Source organism: Schistocerca nitens, chromosome 2, assembly GCF_023898315.1.
Source record: "Schistocerca nitens isolate TAMUIC-IGC-003100 chromosome 2, iqSchNite1.1, whole genome shotgun sequence".
In the NCBI taxonomy this organism is placed as follows: domain Eukaryota; kingdom Metazoa; phylum Arthropoda; class Insecta; order Orthoptera; family Acrididae; genus Schistocerca; species Schistocerca nitens.
In genome coordinates, this window is record NC_064615.1 from 84,496,712 (window position 1) to 84,511,305 (window position 14,594).

The 14,594-nt window shown below is 43.9% G+C and overlaps 1 long non-coding RNA gene across 1 annotated transcript in view; it reads right to left on the reverse strand.

Moving 5' to 3' along the window:
- Positions 1 to 1,858: 1,858 nt before the first annotated feature.
- LOC126234279 (uncharacterized) overlaps positions 1,859 to 14,594 on the reverse strand; it is a 43,886-nt gene continuing 31,150 nt past the window's right edge. The window contains exon 3 of the long non-coding RNA XR_007544704.1: positions 1,859 to 2,813. This is a non-coding gene — a long non-coding RNA (uncharacterized LOC126234279). The remainder of the gene's footprint in view (positions 2,814 to 14,594) is intronic.

Below are 14,594 nucleotides of genomic sequence, written 5' to 3' on the forward strand. Positions count from 1 at the left end.
CAACTTCAGATACCTGTGCCACATAACTGTAAGTGTAAATTGGGGGTCTTGTACTTGTTGTGTTTCCTCGCACCAAAACTGTGGACATTCACTAAGGCAGACTGCCATTTCCTGAATGGCCACCTCTATGATTATTTCTTCTATTAAACTGACCATGGTTATCCCCATTATTCCTATTCTGTTGATGTTCAAAATTTCTGTCTGTCTACTACTATTCTGACCCTGATAAAAAATAGCATTATCTTTGTTTCTAGAGTTGTTACCATTGTGATCTCTATCATTTTGATTGTTATGGTACATGCTTCTTTCTACTGCTCTATCCAGCTTGTCAATATATCGTAAAATGTTTCAAGGCAATCATCTGGTCTGTGTAGTAAATCCCAATGCAACCCTTCTGGTTATCTCCTTTTTAGAACATCAATCAATGTCATTTTGTCAAATGGCCTGTCAAGGTGTGCTAATTTCTTAAGTTGATTCTTACAAAACTCTTTCAGTGTACTGCCCCTATTCCTAGAATTAGGACCATTCAGAAATTCACTTTTAATTCTCCCTCATTTGGCTTCTGACCAAAATTTATTTAAAAAAAATTCTTTTGATCCAAACTACTAAAGTTCTGTTCCATTTTTTCTTCTGCAGCCTTCTGTTGAATTCTCGCATCATTAACTTTCTTCTCCTGATATGCAGATTGTGCAACTAACTCATTTTCCAAAACAATAAATTTATCTTCTAATATATCAACGTTTTCATTCACACTTTTTAATCCATCTGACAACCCATTTTTTAGCTCCAAAATCTGATTACTACAGCTCTTGGTCTCGTGGTAGCATTCTCACTTCCTGAGCATGGGGTTCTGTATTTGATTCCCAGTGAGGTCAGGGATTTTCACCTGCCCTGATATGACTGGGTGTTGTGTCATCTTTTTCACCATCATCATTCATCCCCTTTACAGTCTGAGGAAGGCAACAGCAAACCACCTCGATTAGGACCTTGCCTAGTATAGCGGTGGGGGTCTCCCACATTGTTCCCCTACACTCTGTCAAGAAGCATGTGACTTCATCATTATCATCAAGTTGGTGTATTTGGCATTGTACCCCGTCCATTTTAACGATGTTATCAGTTCATATTTCCATTAACTGATCATTGATTGTGCTATATTTTCTACTGTTGTCCATCTTCATCTCCTCTAATTTTGCTCAAATCAACTGCAAACTATCAGTTTTGACTGTTTCTTTGCTGACTACACTTTCAGTTGGTTCAAACATGTCTAGGCTACATCCTACAGCTTTTATTTCATCAGCACTACCTTCATCCTCATTTTCCTAGCAATCAAGCAAGTCCACCAAGAAAAATTAATTTCACAAATGGTTTGTACTTATCTTTTCTGATGTCCTTCATCATACTTGAACCATCTCCTTTCAATTCATCCTGTCTGTCATTGTTGATATTATCTCATCACTGTTGATACGTCTTTGTTGGGCAGTTCTCGGGTCTTCTTTCGTCAAGTGATTGAAGTTCATTTACATCTTTATGTAAAAATACATAAATAATTGTCATTCCTTCTTCTGCAACAGACTAAACTTTGTTATCAGTCAACAGATCCCGGACAGGCCCCCACTTGTAATCTTACCCTCCCATACATCACTATTAAAATTCTCTTAGTGTCTTAATTATTTTCAAAAGCTTTGAGAGGTGTAAGATATACAAAAGAAAAACTTTTTACTTATCTTCATTTTCTCTTCTTGCTGTTGGCTCCAAGTCTTGTGTCTAGGGGTACATTTTTGCAGCTGAAATTTAATTTAACATTGTAGGTTCCTGATGACTAAATAACTGATGAATATTTGTCTGTATATTTCTTGAATTTTATTCTTTGACACATTATTAAATATCACACCATCTTTACATTTTCCACATTAAAACAAAAAGACAATAATTACATTGTAGTTCACAAACTTATAAAAACGTCTCCTTCCATTAGAGGCATGCCCACTACTCCCTACATTCTGTGGTACCCACAATATTCCAAAGAGTTTACAAAGCAAAAAGATTTTATAAACTTTCTTGACAAAAGAAAAATCTTCAAGTTATATCATTATTTTATAAATGAGTACAGAAATAAATTTTTTAATTATTGTCAGATTGTGCAATTAATAATATGAATTTTAAGTATACCAGAAATTTCATAATTTAAGAAGAGTAATTATAACCACACTTACAGATTAGCACGTAACAATTGCAACAATTTATTTCTTTTTTATACATTTTAGCCTGAAATATAATATATCATATACAGAATCATGAATTTCTTGTGGTTAAACAGCTGAGATAGTGTTGGCCTATATGAGATTCGGGTTTAATCCAGCTATCAGTTACTTCTATAAAAAAAAATGTAGTGTTTAAGGAGGGTGTCACATTACAGTGTTCCCTTCAGATGCAAATCCATTGATAATCACTCTCCAGTCTAAATTGGGACTCATCTGTGAAAAAAAAAACATTGGCCCACTGTTCGACCGCCAACGTGGCTCATTGATGATTCCACTCTACATGTTCCATTCTGTGAAGACACATCAGACGTAGACATACAGTAGGTCTCTGACAATAAAGACCACTGTGGTGAAGCCTTCTGCACACCATTTGCCTAGATACAACAGGTCCATTGGATGCTGCGAGTTCACATTCCAGTTGCCGTGCAGTATTAAGGCAGTATTATCATCCCCTAACAGCCAAATGATGGTCCTCTCTTCTGAAGTCACACATGGTCAGCCCTGCCCTGGTCTTTGAGATATAGTTTCAGTCCCTATAAACTGTTGACACACCTGAGAAACAACAAAGCAGTTCACACTAAATTGGAGCAGCACCTTTTTTAGGATAGGTAAGACAGAAAGATGTCAAGTTCTACGAGAGGTCAGGATTGAAACAAATCTTCAGTTTAGGAAAGAAATTAAACAGCACAATTCTAGCACATTGGATCACCAATCACAGCTGTCAATTATAAATTTTCACCAATCACCAGAAATTTTTTCTCCACCAAGTTGTATCTCAGTCCTAGGTTATTGCATTGATGAATTAAAGTCACCCAACCCATTTGACATAATCTGCCTCACTGAACACCATGTGACCACTGGTATAGGAACTAGGCATAAGCACAATGAGAAACACAGACAGGAGAGTACTGCAAATGTTAGAATAAGGAAAGGTTCTCATAAAAGTATAATTAAAAATAATGTAAGTATATTTCATCAAAATATTGGGAGTTTAAAGTATAAAATAGATGAGCTTCTGGTTTGTTTAGAAGATTTAGAAGCTGAGGATGAAATAGATATACTATGCCTGTCTGAGCATCACATTGTTACTGATATGGATAAGGTAAATGTAAGTGGATTTAAGCTCTCTGTGTTGTGGACTGTTAAGGCAGCCAGTCCACAGTGAAGTAGCCGAAAGGGCACACGTCTACTCACGCTGTCTGGCGTTAAGTCTGGAACAGGATGCGTAATGAATGTGATAAAGAAAAGAGCGTAGCTACTAGAACACTTAACTTTTATATTGTCCTTTGGTATACAGCATTCTGGATGATACAAGTGAGACTCTATCATGAGGTACACGCAACGTTACAAATGGTTAATGGTGCCTTGCTAGGTCGTAGCCATTAACTTAGCTGAAGGCTATTCTAACTGTCTCTCAGCAAATGAGAGAAAGGCTTCGTCAGTGTAGTCGCTAGCAACGTTGTCGTACAACTGGGGCGAGTGCTAGTATGTCTCTCGAGACCTGCCTTGTGGTGGCGCTCGGTCTGTGATCCTGACAGTGGCAACACGCGGGTCCGACATGTACTAATGGACCACGGCCGATTTAAGCTACCACCTAGCAAGTGTGGTGTCTGGCGGTGACACCACACTCTGCATATGTAATTAGAGAAAATATGGAGAAAGGAGGAGTTGCCATATATGTCAAAAGTCATCATTGTGCAAAAAGTATAGAAACAAAAAAGTATTGTGTAGAGAAACATATAGAAGCATGTGCTTGTGAGCTTAAATTAAATAAAGGCACATTTATAATTGTAACTGTATATAGGTCCCCATCGGGAAATTTTTATCTATTTCTGAAAAATTTGGACTCCTTGTTGTGCTATCTGTCAGACATGGGGAAGCAAATTATTATTTGTGGGGACTTTAATGTAGATTCTCTGAAAGAGGGTAATAGGAAAAATGACCTTGAAGTATTACTCAGTTCTTTCAATTTGACACCCGTTATTGATTTTCCTACTCAGGTGGTAAAGGATAGCAGCTCACTGATAGATAACTTCTTTGTAGACCAAGATAAGTTTAACCAGATAAATGCTCAGCCTGTTGAGGATGGTCTTTCTGATCATGGTGCACGGCTAGTTACAATATATGACATAGCTCCATTCAGCAGTACTAAACAGTCCACCAAAATAGTACGTTCAGTCAACGATTTAACAATTGGAAATTTCAAGAAAAGCCTACAGCAGTTAGACTGGAATGAGGTGTACCATGAACCTGATGCCAATTTAAAATATAATTTATTTCATGACGCTTTTGTAAATGCATTTGAAAACTACTTCCCCAAGAAAATAGTTAAATATACTCGTAAGAAACCATGTAACAAACCATGGCTTACGAAGGGTATAAAAATATCTTGTAACCGGAGTAGAAAGAGTAGTGACCCAGAAACTATCAAACATTATAAAAACTACTGTGCTATATTAAGAAAAGTTATTAAAAAATCCAGAAGTATGTGTATCATGTCTGAAATCAGCAACTCTGATAATAAAATTAAAACAATTTGGAATATTATTAAAAGAGAAACAGGTCAACCAAGAGCACAGGAAGACAGTATTACCATCAAATTGAATGAAAACTTTACGAACAAAAAGTCAGGAGTTGAAAATATTTTTAATGATCATTTTCTAAATGTGGATATAGTAGGATCCAGGTGTTCATTAGAAGATGCTAGGCTGTTAATGGAAGAGGCCATACCTGTACAATTTGACACAGTTGAAATCTCACCCACTTCTCCCTCTGAAATTAGGAAAATAATAAACTTGCTTAAAAGCAAAAACTCACATGGAATTGATGGCATTTCCAGCAAAATACTAAAAGCTTGTTCTCAACAGATAAGTAAGATTCTCAGCCACCTGTGTAATAGCTCTCTGGAACAGGGCATTTTCCCTGATAGACTGAAATATGCTAGTGTTATACCTTTGCATAAAAAAGGGGATAGATTTGATGTCAACAATGACCGTCCAATCTCCCTTCTAACAGCTTTATCCAAACTTGTTGAGAAAGTAATGTATTCAAGAGTAGCTTCACATATCTGTAGAAATGAAGTACTAACAAAATGTCAGTTTGGTTTCCAGAAAGGTTTTTCAACAGAAAATGCCATATACGCTTTCACCAATCAAATTTTGAATGATCTGAATAACCGAACGCCACCCATTGGGATTTTTTGTGATCTCTCAAAGGCTTTTGATTGTGTAAATCATGAAATTCTGCTAGACAAGCTCAAGTATTGTTGCATGAGTGGGACAGTGCACAAATGGTTTAATTCGTACCTAACTGGAAGAGTGCAGAAAGTTGAAATAAGCAGTTCTCATAATAAGCAAAGATCAGCACATTCCTCAAACTGGGGAACTATCAAGAATGGGGTTCCACAAGGGTTGGTCTTGGATCCTTTGTTGTTCTTAATATATATTAATGACTTGCCATTCTATATTCATGAAGAGGCAAAGTTAGTTCTCTTTGCTGATGATACAAGTATAGTAATCACACCTGACAAACAAGAATTAACTGATGAAATTGTCAATAATGTCTTTCAGAAAATTACTAAGTGGCTCCTTGTAAACGGACTCTCACTGAATTTTGATAAGACACAGTACATACAGTTCCGTACAGTAAATGGTATGACTCCATTAATAAATAATCAGAAGCATATAGCTAAGGTAGAATATTCAAAAATTTTAGGTGTGTCCATTGATGAGAGATTAAATTGGAAGAAACACATTGATGATCTGCTGAAACGTTTGAGTTCAGCTACTTATGCAATAAGGGTCATTGCAAATTTTGGTGATAAACATCTTAGTAAATTAGCTTACTACACCTATTTTCACTCATTGCTTGTATATGGCATCATATTTTTGGGGTAATTCATCATGGAGAAATAAAGTATTTATTGCACAAAAGCGTGTAATCAGAATAATAGCTGGAGTCCACCCAAGATCATCCTGCAGACATGTATTTAAGGATCTAGGGATATTCACGGTAGCTTCTCAGTATATATACTCTCTTATGAAATTTGTTATTAACAACCAAATCCAATTCAAAAGTAATAGCAGTGTGCATAACTACAATACTAGGAGAAAGGATGATCTTCACTATTCAAGATTAAATCTAACTTTGGCACAGAAATGGGTGAATTATACTGCCACTAAAGTCTTTGGTCACTTACCAAATAGTATCAAAAGTCTGACAGATAACCAACAAGTATTTAAGAAAAAATTAAAAGAATTTCTGAATGACAACTCCTTCTACTCCATAGAGGAATTTTTAAATATAAATCAAGAAAAAACCAAACAAAAAAAAAATTATAAAAAAAGTTGTTATATTAACTTAATTATGTTGTTAAATTAACTTAATTATGTCATGTATTGGAAAATTTGACTCGTTCCACATCATTACGAAATATTGTATTCATGATCCATGGAACTAGTATAAATCTAATCTAATCTAATCTAATCTAATTGGACCACACCAGTTTGCGACTGTCCTGCTTCCATTCTAAGACCTTCCACTGCAGAGAACCTGGTAGGCATCTTCTCTGTGCTGTACTGTACCATCTATGACTGTGTGCACAGTGATTGTGGATGTGGGGCTATGCGGCAAACACTACCTCATTTCATAGGTGCCCTGATGTCACTGTTGGCGTGATTGTCCATTGACCGGAATGACATCTTCCATGCAGAACAAGGTAGTACAGACATTTGGTTGACTGTTAGTATGATTATACCATGAATTAGACACAGCATGGGGAAATAGCAGTTTCTTGCTTTAATTCTGGACATCAGTGTAGTACTGACAGTGGATATTGAATGTATACAGAGAACAGCAGCATGTTTAGTCACTGGTTTGTTGGAAGAGTGTCACTGAGATGTTGAAAGAACTGCACTAACAGACTCTTGAAGACATGAAGAAACTATGTCAAGAAAGTCTAATAACAGAGTTTCAAGAACAAGCTTTAAATGGTGACTCTAGGAGAATACTACAACCCCCTAGCTATTGCTCCCATACGAATTATGAGTCTAGTACCTTCTGCCGCAGAAGTCGAACACGCGGCAGAACAAATGGATGTGGTCAGCCCATAGAGGGCTCCGCCTCCGCGGCGGCTATTCCGTGCAGCGGCTATTCCGCGCAGCGGCTCTCGCGCAGCGAGAGCGCCACCGCTAAGCCACGTGCAGACAGCGACCAATAGCCACTCCCTCTGGTTTCGTATATAGGGACCCACTCTGCCCTAGTCCAGCCAGTCTGGTACTCGCTTTGGATTTCGTTTCTATCTCCGCAGTACTGCGTTCTGGTCATTGCTCATTGTTGACATTTGCCTGGCTCTGGTTCCGAGTGGATTTACATTTGGTGTTTGGTGTTGTGGTTTACACAAGCCTCCATTGTTTATCTCTTCCTTGTTGTGTCGCTCATAGTCGGTCGTGGTCGGTTGTTGTCAGTTGTCGTTGGTCTGTCGTCCAACTCCTCCTGTGTTTACCCAGTGGTGCGTGCTCCACCGCCGGTGGCTTCCCCACCTGGCGGCTCCGATCCGCAGCCCAAGGCGTTCCCGCTGTTGGTTGTGGTTACAACATTTGGCGATGAGGTAAACAGAACATAGGAGTATGGAAGAGAAATTACTCACTCTCTTAGAGCAACAGCAGCAGTTCATGCGACAGCAGCAGCAGCAGTTGGAGATCTTGCAGACCTCACTGCAGTTGCTCTTGGACAGGGTCAATAAGCGGGATTCCCTCCCACCTCTTTCCCCAGGTGCCCCGCTTTCAGACATGTTCCCACGTCTGCCGTCGTTCCCACCGTTCAACAACGCAAAAGAGGATTGGGAAACGTACCTGCATCATCTGAAGCAACATTTCACGGCCTTTCAGGTGTCGGATGACTCTCTGCAGCGGTTGTTGTTCTTGTCTTGGGCCTCACCGGACACGTTTTTCTTGCTCCGCAAGTTGGCACCATTGGCCGACCCCGTGGCTCTCTCCTTTCACGAGATCTGTGTGTTGCTAACTATTATTCCCAGTGATACCACGTGGTTGCGTCTTGCTTGGAATTCCATCAATACCTCAAGCAGCCGGGTCAGTCCTACCGTTCCTGGGTGACGGATTTGCAAGGCCTCAGCCGCAAATGCAACTTCACGTGCACCAATCAGCAGTGCAAGGCGTCATATGCAGATTCGTTAATTCGGGATGTGGTCGTTCAACTGGCGCCCGATCCAGAGGTCCGCACTGTGGCGTTAAAGTTGGACAACCCCTCTTTGGAAGACATTCTGCGTATTGCCCATTCCTTCGAAATTTCTCAAGCAGCGAACGAAGGTCTCATGACGCGGCCCCAGGTGGCAGAGGTCGAGTCCACTTCCCGCTCCACTCCTTATCACCGTCGACGGGGCGCAGTCTCCAAAGGGCACCGCCATCGAGATTCCTCACTGTCTGATGTCTCTATGGCGTCCGAACCGCCAGTCGCCCCTCAACGTCGGCCGCATGGCCCCCTCCGGTCGTGCCCCCAGTGCTTCTTGGCCCACACTCGAGCTGACTGTCCCCATCACTGGAAGACCTGTTCGCTCTGTGAGAAAGAGGGCCACCTTCAATCTGTCTGTCGTAGCTGCTCGACCCGCCCCTGCGGGCCAACAGGAGGCCATCCATGCTTTATACGCAGTCGCCCCTCAGACCGACACATTGGCTCAAAAGTTATTCCTCACCCTATGCATCTTTAACGAGGACGTCCGTTTCCAGGTCGATACGGGGCCACAGTTTCTTTGGTCAATCTGACGATGTATGCACATCTCGGGTCTCCAGAATTGTCCTCACTCTCTCGGAGGTTGGTCGCCTATGGCGACGGTTCCATCCCTCTCCGTGGGCAGCTTTCTGTTATGGCCATCTACAAAAACGTTCCCTGGCCCCTTACCCTATTTGTGGTGGACCACCCATCGGCTTTGGACATTTTTGGACTAGATGTGTTTACACGGTTTGGCTTTTCCATTCAAGACGAAGTGCAGTTCGTTTCAACTACGGTTCCATTTCAGGACCTAGATGATCTGTGCACGTCATTTTCCTCCCTGTTTTCGGCAGACCTGGGCTGCGCTTCCGACTTCCAGGCCCACATCACTTTACTGCCGAACACACGGCCTTGCTTTTGTCAGGCTCGGCCTATTCCAGTAGCTTTGCGTGCGGCCGTCAAGCAGGAACTCGATTGGCTGCAGGCTGCGGGGGTTATAGAGCCAGTACAATCAAGTGCCTGGGCAATGCCCTTAGTGGTCATCAAGAAACCCAATGGATCGCTTTGTCTTTGTGGGGATTTTGGGGCTACGGTCAACGCCCAGTCTTTGATCGAAACTTATCCCATTCCTCGACAGGAAGACCTTCTCGCTAAACTGGCAGGTGGCGAGTACTTTTCTAAGATTGATCTGGCAGAAGCCTATCACCAATTGCCGTTGGATGAGGAATCACAGGCCATCGTCGTCATCAACACGCCCTTCGGTCTCTATAAATACAAGCGTCTTCCGTTTGGCATTTCCTCTGCCTCTGTGATTTTCCAGCGGTATCTCGAGCAACTTACGCAACCAATACCGGCTTGTATCAATTACCTCAATGATATCTTAGTCACGGGGCGCACGTGCCAGGAACATCTGGGCAACCTCAGTACCTTATTTCACGCCCTGCAGGCAGTGGGTTTACGTCGTCAACTGGAGAAGTGCAGTTTTTTTCAACCGGAAGTGGAGGACTTAGGACATTGGCTCAGTAAAGATGGCATTCGCCCTTTGGTCTGCAATGTCGCAACCATCGATGCCCTTCCTCGTCCACAAAACTTATCTGAACTCCAGGTATTTTTGGGGAAAGTCAATTATTACTTACAGTTCTTACCCCAAGCCGCCCACGTCACGCATCCCCTAAATCGCCTGCATCGCAAAGGGGTACCTTACACGTGGACTACTGCCTGTGATCAGGCTTTCACCCACTTGAAGACGATGCTGAAATCTGTCCCTTACCTGACTCCTTTCTCTCCGGATCATCCCTTGGTGGTGGCGACCAATGCCTCAGCGTATGTGATTGGGGCAGTCCTGGCACACAGGAATGAGGATGGGTCGGAACAATCTGTGGCATATGCATCCAAGACGTTAACCCCTGCGCAAAGGAATTACTCTCAGATCAAAAAGGAGGCTCTTGCCATTATTTTTGCAGTTCAGAAATTTCACATTTACCTGTTTGTGGCGCAGTTCACCCTCCTCATGGATCACAAGCCCTTAGTGTCGCTTTTCGGGCCCCATTCGCACCTCCCAGAACGGATGGCTCAGCGTCTTCAGCGCTGGGTGTTGTTCTTGCGTAATTACACTTACACCATCCGCTATAAGCCCACCAGTCAACACACTAATGCAGATGCCTTGTCACGTCTCCCAGCAGGACCCAATCCAGCGTTTGACCAGCAGGAAGTCCTGTGCTTCCACATCGACTCTGCTCGCCGGGAGACTCTCGATGGATTTCCTCTGACAGCCACGCAAATCGCCGCTTCCACACACAGGGACCCCATTCTGCGGCAAGTCCTCCGCTATGTGACCCATGGTTGGCCTCCCTACCTTACCCGACATTTGAAAACTGATTTCAGCCCGTGGCGTCACGTCTCACACAGACTTTCGGTGATGGAGGATGTCCTCCTGTTGTCCACGGACTCGGACGCCCATCGGGTGATCATCCCTCCGGACTTACGCCACCGCATCCTGCACTTATTACACCGCGGACACTGGGGGATGTCTCGCATGAAAGCATTGGCTCGACGACATGTCTATTGGCCAGGGATCGATGGAGACATTGAGCACCTGGTCTGTGGTTGCACAGTGTGTGCGCATCATCAGGCTAGTCCTCCACAATCTTTCGTGCCCTGGCCAACACCCAGCCAACCCTGGGACAGGATCCATCTCGATTTTGCAGGCCCCTTCTTAGGCTCCATGTGGCTCCTCCTCATTGATGCCTATTCCAAATACCCATATGTGATTCGCATTACGTCCACCACCACTGATGCCACCCTCACCGCCTTGGCCCAGGTGTTGGCCATTGAAGGCCTTCCTCAGACGTTGGTCGCAGATAACGGGCCCCAATTCATGGTGCCGTCATTCCAGACCTTCTGCTCCGCTATCGGTATCAAACACATTCACTCTCCCCCCTTCCATCCTTCATCCAATGGCGTGGTGGAATGCCTGGTCCGCACTTCAAACAGCAGCTGATGAAATCAGTGGAGCCGTCGGCCACCACCTCGACCCTCACCTTGTTTCTAAGCACCGACCGCACTACACCGGTGGTCGGTCATAGTCCTGCCGAACTCCTTCACTGGCGACAACCTCAGACCTTCCTCCACCTGCTGACACCATCCCCTTCTGGGCTCCGCTCTCGCCCCTCCCGGCGCTACGCCCCGGGCGTGGCTGTGTGGGCCTGCTCCTATAGCAGCACACCTGCATGGACGCCCGCTATGGTGACAGCGGCTCGTGGGTGGCAAGTGACGACCGTACAGACACACAGAGGGCTCGAGTGTCACCACCATAACCAACTCTGGCCTCGGGCCCCTGCCTTGATTCCTCCCCCACCGCCTTCCCTGCTTCCTGGTGTGGACACATCCCTCGAGGTGGAGCCCTTCCCTTCAACCTCCATCTCCTCACCTGCCCTCTGGTGACACCTTGATGGATGCCACAGACAGTCTACCCTCCCCTCCCCCAGTGGTCCCTCCGAACGTCTCACAACCCGTGCCTTCGTTCCGCCCGCCTCGGCATCGTCCGGGGCATTTCCGCCCCTATGCACCAATTTCGGGGGGGAGGGATCTAGTATCTTCCACTGTGGAAGTCGAACACAGGGCAGAACAAATGGATGTGGTCAGCCCATAGAGGGCTCCGCCTCTGTGGCGGCTATTCCCCGCAGCGGCTCTCGCGCAGCGAAGGCGCCACTGCTAAGCCACGTGCAGACAGTAGCCAATAACCGCTCCCTCTGGTTTCGTATATAGGGACCCGCTCTGCCCTAGTCCAGCCAGTCCGGTACTCACTCTGGATTTCGTTTCTATCTCGGCGGTACTGCGTTCTGGTCGTTGCTCATTGTTGACATTTGCCTGGCTCTGGTTCCGAGAGGATTTACGTTTGGTGTTTGGTGTTGTGGTTTCCACAAGCCTCCGTTGTTTATCTCTTCCTTGTTCTGTCGCTCATAGTCAGTCGTGGTCGGTTGTTGTCAGTTTTTGTTGGTCTGTCACCCGACCCGTCCTGTGTTTATCCGGTGGTGCGTGTTCCACCGCCGGCGGCTTCCCCGCTTGGCGGCTCGGATCCGCAGCCCAAGGCATTCCCGCTGTTGGTTGTGGTTACAACAATGAGCGTATAATTAATTTAATTACAGCAGACATAGAGGGATTTAAAGTTCTAATAACCAGAACAGTGGGACATATCCTGTGTCATGTACTTCACAGTGTTTCACATGGAGTAACTATAGATGTAGATGACACAGGGTAGCAGACTGCTGTAAATGCAAATTATGGAATGTGCTCCTACTTCGTCATGCTCACAGTTCTGTGTATGGGTGTGATCAATTTGTAATACACCATGTGGTCCAACTGGGTGGACAATTTAAGGACATCCCACAATATTTACAACCACACTGCATCTGGAGATTGACAGATTTTCCACTGTGTCTCCCCTGACAGTGACACGACCACTAGCACAGCCATACATCAGTGTGCTTCAAGCTTTATGCTTATATGGGTGCATATCAGGTTGTACCACCATAAATAATAAAGTGCATGTTATCTGCAACCAGGTTAGTCATTAGCTTTATCTTTTCCTGGAGTAAAATCTACATTGGTAGTGTGTATCATAATACTTCAATTATTGACAAAATTATTTAATTGGATATATAAAAATATCTACTCACCAAATGACGGCAGAACACACACATAAAAGATGGTTGTGATTGGCAAGCTTTCGGAGCCAGTGGCTCCTCCTTCTGGCAGAAAGATAGAAGGGGAAGGAGGAGGGTTGAAGGAAAAGGACTGGAGACGTCTAGGAAAAGGGGTAGATTTTGGGAAAGCCGCCCAGAACCGTGGGTCAGGGGAGATTTACCATACGAGATGAGAAGGAAAGACTGATTGTTGGGGACTGCAAAAGATGAGGATTTGAAAACCTGAGAGCTTAAAGGTGGAAGACAGGATAATATGCAGACCCAGATTACTGCTTAAACATCATGCATGAATTAATAAGAGTGAAAAGCTAAGTGCATTATATGTAACGGAGGTGGGATGGGGATGGTGAAAAATAGGCAGGAAAGCCAATGAAAGATGTAGAATACTAAAATGGATAGAAACAAAGAGTAGTTACAGTGAATAAATACTGAGACAGGAGAAATTAGCGTAAATTAAGGCCAGGTGGGTAGCGAGAACCAAGGACATGTTGTAGTGCTAGTTCCCACCTGTGGAATTCTGAGAAACTGGTATCTGGGGGAAGAAACCAGATGGTGTTTGTGGTGAAACAGGTGCTGAGATCACGCATGTCATGCAGTACAGCATGCTCTGCAGCAGGATATTGCAAGTTGCCACTATTCAGCCTCTGCCTATGCCCATAGGCTGAACAGCATTTACGTAACAGGTGTCATTTCGCAGGTGGCTCTCCATTTGATAGCGTATGTTTTGCCAGTTACAGGGCTGTTATAGGTGGTGGTAGGAGGGTGCATAGGGTAAGTCTTGCACGGGGTAGGAGCCATAGGGTATGGTGATGGGTGCAATAGGAGCATAGGGTGTGACAAGAATATTGCAGAGACTGGGAGGGTGACAGAAAACTATTCTACGTGTGGTGGGCAAAATTTCAGACAGAATTGCTCTAATTTCAGGGTATGATTTTAGGAAGTCATGGCCCTGTCGAAGTAGCTGATTACCACATTCCAGACCGGGATAATACTGAGTCACCATCAGAGTGTCTGAAGTTGTTTTTTGGAGGGATCAGCAGTTCAGGATTGGATGTGATGGCCTTGGAAATATGGTTTTAACTAGGCTGGTGGGTAATTAAGTGCAGTGAAGGCTGAGGTGAGAAAGGTAGTGTATTGCTGTAAAGAAGGCTGTATGGGAGGGAACATTTGGCATGGAAAGGATGGAAACTGTCAAAATGTAAGTGCTGTTGTCCGTTAGTAGGTTTAAGGGGACATTGTATGTCCAATGCCGCCAATGTTAAATTATCAAATTTTGTGACTCATTATCTTGGAAACTTTTTATGACACCAACTTCCAATTTTCCATAATTATTGAATGCACCTTTCTAGATACACTGAACTAGAATTATTACCAAAATTGTATTGTGGGGCATGTTATCTTT